Source organism: Triticum aestivum, chromosome 5D, assembly GCF_018294505.1.
Source record: "Triticum aestivum cultivar Chinese Spring chromosome 5D, IWGSC CS RefSeq v2.1, whole genome shotgun sequence".
NCBI classification, from domain to species: domain Eukaryota; kingdom Viridiplantae; phylum Streptophyta; class Magnoliopsida; order Poales; family Poaceae; genus Triticum; species Triticum aestivum.
In genome coordinates, this window is record NC_057808.1 from 46,106,207 (window position 1) to 46,118,344 (window position 12,138).

The window sequence follows — 12,138 nt, forward strand, 5'->3', positions numbered from 1 at the left end:
CCCTCCTCCCCTCACGGTTCCATTTACTCTCCACTTCATTACTCACCCAACCCACCCCGCAGTTCATTCGATTGGGAGAGAAGGCAAGAGGAGAAGGCGACGGCGGAGGCAGAAGAGTCGACGGCATTCGCGCCCGTCGGTGGGACTCGCCGGACCGGAGCGTATTCACCGGAGTGCCTACAGAGTGAAGGTAATGCTCCTTCCCACGGTAACGTTCCTTCCTTGCATTTCTCTCCTCTCCTCTATGGTCAATGTTTCGCTCGAGATTCATCGAGATTCAGGCGGATTCGCGATGCTCCGGCATTCCCGCCGGCGGCGGAGACCTGTGCTGGTCGTTTTCGGTGGCATTGCACAGTTTGGCCGCGGCGGCGGCGGCTGTCATGCCGGTGTGGCTCGGCCTGCCCGCAGCCACATCCTGGTTCTGCCTTGGGATTGAGCCGGCGTTTTTCTATCCATTAGTTATGTATTTGTCTCGAAATGCTATTTGCGATCAGTGTAGGAAGTTTTTTGTTGACGAATTTCAGGTTATGATAGTTGCCAATGAACCCTAGATCTAGGTAGTTGTATTTCAAAGTGCAGTATGAAGGTAGACATGATAGTTTCAGTAACTATCTGCACTGGATGGCAACTAATTCCCTGATCAACTGTGTCAGTTGCCACAAATTTGTTTTCCATGTGGCAACTTTTTTTGTGACACACTATGGTTGTTGCCATGCTGTAGGCATGATAAAGTGTAGTAAATAGGTAGTCATGGCAGTTTCAGCAACTATGTGCACTGGATGGCAACTAATTTCCTGATCAAATGTGTAAGTTGCCACACAATATGATTTCCATGCGGCAAGTATTTCTGTTAACACACTAAGGCTATTGCTATGATATAGGCAGGATAATGTGGCAAATTCACTATACAATAGACTCAATTTTGTGTTTTGCCATCCTGACTTGTGATATCTAAACATATTTGACCGTATTACATGGCAACTCATTTTTAATATGAGGTCAGTGTGTGAGTTGCCACATTACAGGTTGTTCAGTAGATGTTTTCAACACCTTTTGAATTGTCTTGTATTTTACCATGGCATTTTCAACCTAGTACATTTGCCTTTGAATATATGACAACTATGTGCACTGGATGACAACTAATTTCCTGATCAAATGTGTCAGTTGCCACAAGTATGATTTCCATGTGGCAAGTATTTCTGTTAACACACTATGGTTGTTGCCATGATGTAGGCAGGATAATGTGGCAAATTCACTGTACCATATACTCAATTTTGTGTTTTTCCATGCAAACTTGTGATATCTGAACATATTTGGCCGTACTACATGGCAACTCATTTTTAATATGAGGTCAGTGTGTGAGTTGCCACATTACAGGTTGTTCAGTAGATGTTTTCAACAATTTCTGAATTGTCTTGCATTTTAACATATGGCAATTTCAACCTAGTACATTTGCCTTTGAATATATGACAACTCATTTTTTGTATGAGGACAGAGTGTGAGTTGCCACATTATATGTTTGTGCAGCCGAAAATTTGTGCCTTTCTTTCGTACTATCTTGTGCTAACATGGCAACTTCAGCATTTTGTTTCAAGTGCCTTATGATCTGTACATTTTTCAAATGAAGCCAATGTGTTTTGTTGCCACATTTATTGTTGGACAATCATAGGGGGTGTGGGTGTTCATACGATATTGCCTAAACTTTTTGCCACTTTCAATTGAGCCCATGTGGCAAGTACATTATGTTAGGTGGCAACTGCTTACTTCATACTTTCATTTTCACCCTGACATTTTGCTTTGTTCTTACCTCAGCAGAATGGCTCACGGCGATCATCAAGACGATGATGATGATTTCATGGAGTTACCGCGGCAGAATCGCGCAACTAGACGGACAACAGACGGCGATGAGGTAACTGTCCACCCCCCAGCCCCCTTCCCCCATATGTTTTGAATGTCATGTTGAGTTTGCAATCGTCTGATAGGGTCTAAACCTTCATGATAGTGAAACATGGCAACAAATGACCATTTCTCTGTTTTGCAGAAGAAGAAACGTAATCGCAATAGGGCTTCACAGGAACGCCTGACTATATTGACCGAGGGATTCACCGACGACCAGAAGGGACCTGCTGCTGAGTTGGGGATGCAGTCTCTGATGGATGTTCGGTGCAAGAATCTAGTGAACCCAGTATGCGACTGGCTCGGTGAGATTTACGAGCCCGCCTCCAGGGAATTTGTGATTCTGGGACGTGGAAGACTGCCGTTAGACGAGGAATCCGTGTTCTGCACGTTGGGTGTGCCCCGTGGAGAAATCAAAGTCCCGTATGAGGTCAATAATACGATTGAGGAAACATTGTTTGCCCGTTTGTTAACTGGGATGACATCCATGCCGAACACGACCGTGCTGGCAAATTCGCTGGAGGGTATGAAAACCCATGGCGAAGTTTTTAAGATGAAGCTGCTCATGTACCTGATCTCAGCTGTTTTTGCGCCGACCACATCTCTTCGCCCAAGCAACAAATGCTTCCCCATCCTGGTGAATGCTCTATCTCTACTCCTTCATTTTTTCCTTCAATATTTTGACTCCTATGTCATCTGTAAGCTAGTCACTGCCAGTTTTTTGATGTTTTCCCATTTTGATTTCTGTTGCAGCAACTTCTTGTCCTGAAATTTGTGTCGTGCAGGCAAAACTGAAAGAAGTGAAGAACATGAATTGCTGTAAGTTCATTGCGGACTTCCTGCATGATGCATTCTCAAACAAGATGTACCAGAAGGGTTGTCGACTCCATTTAATGGTATTTTTGTACTACTCTTTTGCAAACACTCCTAGCTCCTTGAGCATGCATGGCAACCATGATGGTGACATTGTGGCAACTACCATCAGAACAAGATGGCAACTGCCAACATAACTAGATGGCAACTGCCAACATAACTAGATGGCAAATGGCAACATAACTAGATGGCAACTAACAGAAATACATGGCAACTCTTTTCCTTCTTCATGCCCTCCAACTTGATGATTGAAGGAACATACGTTAGCTTCTTTTTTGCAAAATACCATGATGGCAACTGATATTTTTTCTTTTTAAATTGTTGTACATCAGCTCATGTACGTCGATCGTCTTGATCTGTCCACTGTGGACTTTACTGGGATAGGAGGCCCGCCGCCTCCACACAAGTTTGCTGTTTCTGCGTGGACTTACGATGCTGTCAAGGTTGTGCTTGCCGCGGACAAGATAACTGATACGAAATACGGGAAACTGCAGGTTAGTTCTGGCTTCTTTCTTTGCACGACATTCTTTTAATTTTGACGCTGCATAACATATGAAAAAATCCCCATACGGCAACCGTCTGTGGCTAACAAGAGATGACTACCTTGTTAGCCATGGCTGTCTGCGCATGGTATCCATGTCTGACGTCACATGGCAACTCTGCCATCCATTTTGAAACTTCTATCCTCTTCCTCTTTTTTATTTTTATTTTTGCAATACATGAACTGTTAGTTAGTGTTCATTTGTTTTTTCTCTTTACATGCTAGCTGTTTTTTTGGTTTTTTCCAGCTGATGGCCAAGCATGCTATAGACTACAGCGTGTTTGGTGGGACTCAAAACTTTGGAAAGTGGATGGACGTGCACTCAGCTCCGTCTTGTCCTGTTGAGGTAATCAAGGATATATATATCTATGGTTGTGTTTGGTTTATTTTGATCTTGTGCACGTGACTTTAATACGGTTGGTTACTGCTGCTTCTTGTTTCGTGTGCAGGCGAGGGCACCTGTTGAGCACCTAATTGGGCAGTTTTCATCCGGAATGACCAGCTTGCTCAGGAAGTTGGTTGAGGGTTGGACGTCCCTTAATGGCTCTGACAGCGACGCGGTTGCGAGGCAGTTTACTCCATTTGTTGCAGAACGGACACATCGGCCAACTGGTTGCCGTGGTCGGTACGACTACAACAGCTCGCAGGAGCTTCCCGACACACAAGATGAACTAGATGGAGATGCTGCTCTTGACAAGGATGACGACGATGACATGGAGAACGTGCAACATGACACCGACGATGATGAACATTTCGACGTTCGTGCAGGTGGTAAGAAGGGCAAGGGTGTACCAGATGTCCCCTCACTGGAGAAAGTCAAAGAACAGATAGCTGCAAGAGGCAAAGGGGGTGTCGCCCTCAAAGAGGGGGAGGGATCCAGAGGAGGTTGGGCAGGGCTCTCCTGTCAAGAGACCTAGGACCGATCCCTTAGCTGCTAGGAGGAGGTTCGACTTCTTTTTTAGTGTTTTGTTTTGTCTATCCTTTTGAACAGACCGACCCCCTTTTTCCATTTGTTTTTGCTAAGCGTGGCAACGATTTTCGTGTCTGACACTTGGCACCTTTTTTGCCTCTTTCTTATATGTGCAGCGAGGCGATAGCTGGTGGACGAGCAGTTACGAAGAAACAAGCACCAAAGCCAACCCGTGTTTCTGCTCTATTGAACAAGGGTGCCCCTATTGCTGGTGACACGCATTCCACTAGGTCATCTCCTCGTACGTCGACGTCCAACACCGGTGATCCTGTCGTGTTGCCAGATTTGAGGAAGACAGTCAAGAAGTAGGTTATCCATGTTCTTTCTTCATTGCCATATTGCTATATTTTTGCCTTTCAATGCAGCTGTTCAGCTTGCCACATGGGCTACTGCCATCAGTCCCACATCGCAACTGCTGTTTCTCCCATGCTCTATTTCTTCTTACTACATGGCAACTCCTGCCTGTTTTTGCATGGCAACTGCTAACCAGGCAAAATGACAACTCTTATTCCACCTACATGGCAACTACCAGCTTTTCCATCTGTTTTGTGCACTCATCCACACCTAGTTTTGAAATGGAATTCCTGGCACATCACACATTTCTTACATTTTTTAAGATGTCTACCATGGCAACTGCTAACTGGTCCACATGGCAACTCTTATTCTACCTACATGGAAACTATCATCTGTTCATCTAACAATGTTCGTGTGTTTTTTTCAGGGTGAAGAAGACTACCACACGCGTGACGAAGCAGAACCCCAGAGACCCACTCGAACGCATACACTCAAAGCTGTCAACAGGTGGCAACTCAGACGTTCATGAGGCGCTAGTGCACAAACCTGCTGCTGCACCGTCCACTGTTCCCACTAGCTCTTATGCAAGCGGCTGAACATCTCCGCCGGTTGCAGAAGTGCAGGCTACGACAGCAGGCATCCGTACATTTGGGAGTGACGAGTCGGTATCTGCCAGGACTGCTGAAATATTGCCCACTCCGCTAGCAATGAAGGATGCTGCTATGAGCCATGCGACCCGATCAGCAAGTGTTGAAGTGGACGCCCCCGAGATCAACCTAAGCAAGGAAGATTCCCGCTCATCTGACACGGATTCCAAGCGCGTGGGTGGTGGCACTTCTTTGTCCATGAAAGAAGGGGCTGAGGCGACAGTTCATAATGATATGCCATCCATAGGTGAGACTCTTGGCACAATAGCTCCAGCTTCTGGTGCTCCAGAGGTTGCCAAGGTGACCGTTGCGCGAGCTGGTCTTCCACCTAGGCGTCGTAGCCCCCGCAGGCAATCTGCAGACACACCCAACGCGCCTGCTGTAGCTAGGAGCAGCAGAGATGACTCTGGTTATGTGCCTGGTGTCCACACTATTCCCACCACCTGCCAGAAGCAATGTTATGGAGAGAACGGAAGACCGGAGTACAACCGACCCAGGTGGCAAGCCGGGCATGACTGACGGAGGTGAACGTGCGGAGCAGACTGCGTCTTTACCCGCGGTGGATAACCCCAGCTTAAATCTGCGCACTTCTAAGCTCCCAGTCAACATCGATGTCCCCTACAGCCCAAACAAGAAGATTGTCAAGAAAGCTGCGACTGATACCGCTGACAGCACGCCCCGTCCTACGAATAAGCCTGATGACTCTGCAGCAGCCGATGCAGAAATGTTTGTTGATCTTTCACCCTTGGATTCTGCCCAGCAAGCTGTTCGCGGTCCGGCCAGTAGGCAGGAGAGGCACCCAATGGCCTTCACCCCACCGAGCTGTAGCCTTGGCATTGATCGCAGTCAAGATGAACCAGTGGTGCAAGATCCTTCACCAGTTGCCTTTGCTTTCCCGGCAGGCATGGCCCCAATGATGGCGCAGCCAATGGTCGAGGGCAAGAAGGCTGTGAAGTTCGCAGAGCCGGTTGTGCAAGGTACATTTCTTTATGCGTTTATCATATTCGTGTATACATCTTTTTTAGTCTGACTTTTGTTCCAAGCATTTTTTTGGGTTCTCACTTGTGATGGCAAATGTTATATGATGGACATGGCAACTGGATTTGCTTGCACGCTGTCACCTACATTTTTCTGTTGCCATACTCCATTTTCCATTATGCAAGCACATGGCAACTGCAGTTGATACATCATGGCAACTGTAGTTTTTGTCACATGGCAACTACAATGCATTGCACATGGCAACTCCCTACTTTCTGTGCCTACATCTCATATTTCTGCAACCTTTATTTCAAACTAGATTTGTTTTGTTTTCCAAGGATTCCTAACCCACTTTTTTTATCTGTGCAGCCACCCCTGAGGAGATTATGCCGTCACTTGATGAAGCTTACCGCGGGATTGGGGAGGCAACATTGCAGAGGAGGTCCTCACGAGGTCAGGGCCAATCAAGTTCCAACATGCCTGCTGAGTCCGTATCTGAGGATACCATTAGAAGTGCCACCCCTAGTTCTGTGAGGCAGCGTAGGGTAGTTCATGCGCCACCCGCGGATGATTATGAGCCGGAAGTCAAGGCCACAAAGGATCAGAACCAGCTGTACGATATTGTCAAGCGCTTTGGAAATGCGAGGTCCAACAGCAATCACATGAAGGAGCTGAAAGCGTAATGACCACACCCACATAAACCTCTCATTTGCTTTGCTCTTTTTACTATTCATCCTTTTGATATTTCTAGATATGCTCTGTTTACGTTTTATTTCTTTTTTTCACTTAGTAGACATGATTCTTTCATGTTATATCATTTTCATACAGCTCATGTTTGGACAGAACCAAGATCATACAATGTGATGCGACGTCCGTCGACCTGGGTGATCTTGCCGAGTCTGTGAGGCCACTCGATAAAATGTCAAAGAATGTAGTTGCATATGGGATTGACTTCATCAACAGGCATATGGATATGTCTCCCGACAAAACAATCATGCAGTACATTGTGACGTGCAAAATATGGGATGGTGACTTCCACCACAAAATCATGAGGAAGCATTTTGCTGCGCATGGTGATTTCAAGCTCACAATGAAGAAATGTGTGAGTACTCCTTCCTTTTTGCACATTTTTTCCTCCCATGTTATTTTTTTTCCAGTAGCTATGCTTCAGATGTGGGCTACACCCTGTTTTGTGACAGCTGTTTCATGTGGCAACAGCTGCCATGTAAAATGACTTCTGATTTGCTTTCCTAATACAACCTATGTGGCAACTTCAAACTAAAATACATGGCAACTTTGTTCATACATGGACGACAACTTCTTTTAATTACCCACTACAACTAAACATTATACGTTGGTCCACTTTTCTTGGACCCTTGATGCTTTCGTAGTCACTCATGTGCCTTGTTAGTGTAACCGGTGATATCTTTACATGTCATTTTCCCAACTACATCATTTCTGTTCTTAATGTGAGCTCTGATTCTTTTCTTTCCTTCATTTTTGTTTGCAGGTCTTGTTCCCCATGTTCCAGGAGCTTGCACCACACGACCCACACAACAAGTGTGGTCATCACTACGCGATCTGCCTTGACCTGAAGAACCAACGTTTTGAGGTGCTTGATTCAATGCGTTCAGAAGCTGGTGCAGACCTTACTACGCATGCTGAATGCTTCATCAACAATCTCAAAGAAACATGGAACCGTCACTATGAAAACTCAAAGGTCCAGATCAGACATTTTCCAATTGAGTACGTGGCGACTACGAAGCAAGGAAACCGGTATTTTCCCATCTTTTCTTCATGTGTCCTCCAAACTAATGCTCACCCTCTCTTTTTGTCACCTCTGAATTGAAGTTTATGATTTTTTCTATATGTTCTTGTGAGTTAACCTGACTCTTTTCTTGTTTAGGCACGACTGCGGCTTCCACACGTTGGAATACCTTGCAAAGTGGGAAGGTCGACGGGTTCCTGACGTCACAGCTGCAATGGTCATCGAGCTCCGCAAAATTTACGCATGGAACTGGTTGATGAATGAAGATTTCAACACGCGGTCCAACGCATGTGAGTTCATAGAGGAAGCTGTGAAGAAAGCCGCCAAGAAGTACAAGTGATCACGTGGTGCTCCTGTCCGAACGCCTACCTTACATTCTGTTGCCAAGGAATGTAAGGTATTACCTTGTTTTTTCAAAACTATGTCCTTGTAATATGCTATGACTGCATCTCCCCGTAGCCTAGTATACAGTGGTGGCGTGTGAGTGACATTTGAATAGTTTGTACTATAAGTGTGGATGTGAACCTACTTAGGTTTGACAGCAGATACGTTTATGTGTTTTCAGTATTATTATGTGCTTGTGGGTTGGTAGTACCAGCATGGTGTTTTGAATGCGTCCTTGATGTCTGAAAACATGGCAAATGTAGTTGATCAGTCATGGTTAGTGAAAGTTATCGTTCTTTCTTGTTTGGCTTTTTGGGGTTTTTTGCACTGCTAACTGTACCGGCTAGCATGGTAGTTTGATCACGGAGCAGTAACCTGTGCGGTTGCTGCACGAGACCGTTTCAGCTTGTTTCCCATAGTTTGCACCAGAATACAATATGTGTGACTAAAATGCGCTGACTGAACATGGAAATCTACGCGGTGAAGATTCAGTACAACTAACATGGCATATTCAGTAAAAAATAAGATGGAAAATTCAGTAAAAATAACATGGCAAATTCAGTAGAAATGGCACGGCAGATTCAGTAGAAATGGTATGGCAAATTCAGTAGAAATTGCATGGCAGATTCAGTTCAAGTAACATGGCAAATTCAGTGCCATACACGTGGCAACTGTAGCTATTCCTTCATGGCATTTTTACTTCAGATTCTGATGCACCCGAAGAGTCATTCTCCAGTTTTTACAAAATTTAGAACATCTAGATTACAAAAAAAAAATGTCACCATGGACCAAGTCAAAGTGCTCCAATGTTGCTTATGGATTGCCCGTCCCTTTCTTTGGTTTCTTATGTTTTGCTTGAATCTCCAATCCCGATTTGTATCTTATCTCTTTTGGACGCCCTTTTGTGATGGAACGGGGTGGGTTCCTAACCTGTGTTTGTGTGCTTGCTGTTCCAGATCCTACCTCCGAGTTTTCAGATGATGGCCCTGTGGACGAAGGCACACTTGATGTGCGGGGGAACCTATGTAAGGCTTCCTCAGCTTTCCTCTTCTTGATCTCATCAAGCTCTCTTTTGAGGGCCTTCCTGTGTTTTTCTGCGACCCTTGCTGTCTCATCACTCTTGCACGCTTCATCAATTAGTTCAGCATAGTTCTTTGTCAACACAACGTGCCTCACGGCTTCCATGGTTGACTCTGGTCTCTCGTCATGCACGGCCAAAACTACATTTGATGTTTGCGGCGCCAATGCGTCCTCAGCGTCCCAAGTCCATCGTCGCCTTATGAAATGGCGGGGCATTCGTGTCACCGCGTTCAAGTCCATTACTTTTAGAATGTGACAGCACACAATCCCGTCCAGTTCGAATTTGCAGCATTGGCAGTAGTATTCGCCTTCGCTTATCGATGCCTTCACAAAGTAGTTCCTTCCCTTGTCTGGGTCTTCAGGTTCTGAATCCGACATGCCCATGATAGAACACACCTTGAATGTATGTTCGTCCACCTGGAAAGTCGTGTACATGCTGGCACGCTTTATTTCTTCCTGGAATCTGCAAGTTTTGTGTGGTTTTTGTTAAACTCTTGTGTGAAGTTTTTTGTAGCACCTTTTGTTTGTTGTGGCCAATGGAATTACAATTCGTTCAAACATGGCAACTACAGTTCATTAAACATGGCAACTGCAGTTGAGTAAACATGGCAACTGCAGTTCATTAAACATGGCAACTGCATTTCATTTAAACATGGCAACTACATAACAACCTCAATTTGGCATTTGCATTCCATACCATCATGGCCATTGGAATTTACATTTCATTAAATATGGCAACTGCAGTTCATTAAACATGGCAACTGCAGTTCATCAAACATGGCAACTGCAGTTGAGTGAACGTGGCAAACTGTAGTTCATTAAGCATGGAAAACTGTAGTTCATTAAGCACGGCAACTACATATCATGTTTACTCTGTACCTAATGGCTACTTTTCAACACAATCATCATTTTCAAATAAGCATTTCAACTGCATTGCATTCTACATGGCACCTGGTACCTTCATGCTTTGTGCAAATAAGATTGTAACACAACTGACTTACTTGTTAAAAATCGTGTTGGTGTATATCTTGCTCATCTGCCTCTCCATTGGTAAATACGTTAGCAATTTTGGCTGCTTGAGCGCGGTGTTTGCTTCTTGCTGTAGCTCGGATCCCAGTATTTTTTGTTGCAAAGCGGTGTACTGCTTGGCAAACTGTAGTAATGAGTTGCCAGGGCTCACGTACCGCTTCAAAACAGCATTGAACCCCTCACTGCGCTGTGTAGTCTGCAGAAACGGGAAGAAGCACTGCATGAAGTAGGCCGGCACCCAGTACATTCGCTTCTCCCACAAGCTAGCAAGTGTCTCGTGGTCTTGGACTTGATATGTTTCAATCATAGCCATCCAGCTCCTTTCAAACTCCTCCACCGTCAAGCTGTGGTCCACGCACAGCTCGAATGCCTTGTGCAGGTCTGGACGGTCAGCAAAGAACGGTCCTAGTGTCTCCTCGGCCTTCTTTATAATGTGCCACCTACAGTGCCTGTGCACTGCCAACGGAAAGACCTCCTCTATGCCTGCACGCATGCTAAAATCTTGGTCTGTTATTATGTTCATCGGAGCAAGTCCACCCATGCCCTCCAAGAAGGTCTTGAACAGCCAAACATACCCATCCGTGTCTTCGTTCCGAATGAGCCCGCATCCGAACTGCAATGACTGATTGTGGTTATTTATTCCTATGAATGGAGCGCATGGCATCTTGTACATATTAGTGAGATATGTCGCGTCGAAAGAAATGCAGTCTCGGAAATGTTTGTAGGCTCTTCTTGCAGCACCATCCACCCAATACATGTTCCTGACACGGTCCTCATCGTCCAATCTTATCCTGTAGAAGAAATCTTGATCTTCTTTCGCTTTCTCATCGAAGTAGGCTATCGTGGCTTCTATGTCAGCCAACTTGCTTTCTCTACGGTACTTTGCCTTTAGGTTTGTGACGTCTGCTAGTAGGTAGGGCATGCTACTCAGAGACCCGTTCTTGCTGTGGATGAGGGAGAGTATCTGCACCATTCTTGATGGACCGATGTTACAATCATGTAGCAGCTTTATGAATTTCTTCTCGAGGGGGGTGAATCCTCTATGGGCGGTCAGAAATTTTACCAGGTCAAACTTCTTTATTAGCTCATGGTTGTGCTCGTCAAAATATTCAGTGACCACCCACTGTGCTCCATCTACGTTCAGCTTACACCGGGCAGGGCATTCCATCTTGACAATGATACCTCTCTTTCGTTCCGGAACGACAGGCGCATCACCTTTGCCCTTCTTGTTTCTTCGTGCCTTGTAGCACCTCATCTCACCTCTACTGTACTCGTTAGTTTTTTTAATTTTCCTATGGTATTCGGTGTTGACCGCAAACCCATGGAACTTTGCATATGTCTGGTAGAATTCCTTTGCATCTGCAAACGAATCAAATCTCTGCCCAAGATACGGTGGCTAGGGTACCATGATTTCTGATTACCCACCATCTTCATCCCCTTGTGCTTCATCATCGGTTTCATCATTCACTTCAGTATCGGCGGCTGTTTCACCTGCTCGAGTGTTGCTTGTGCTGGTGTGCACATGTGTGCTTGTCGGTATTGCTGGCACGATTTCCATTTCTGACACTGACTCGGCATTGTTTGTGGCATGAGTGTTGGCTGGCTGGTGGAATGCTTCTTCCGTGCGCTCAGAGCTCCCCGCAATAGATGTCCCCGCGCCGCTGTTAATTGTAGTTGA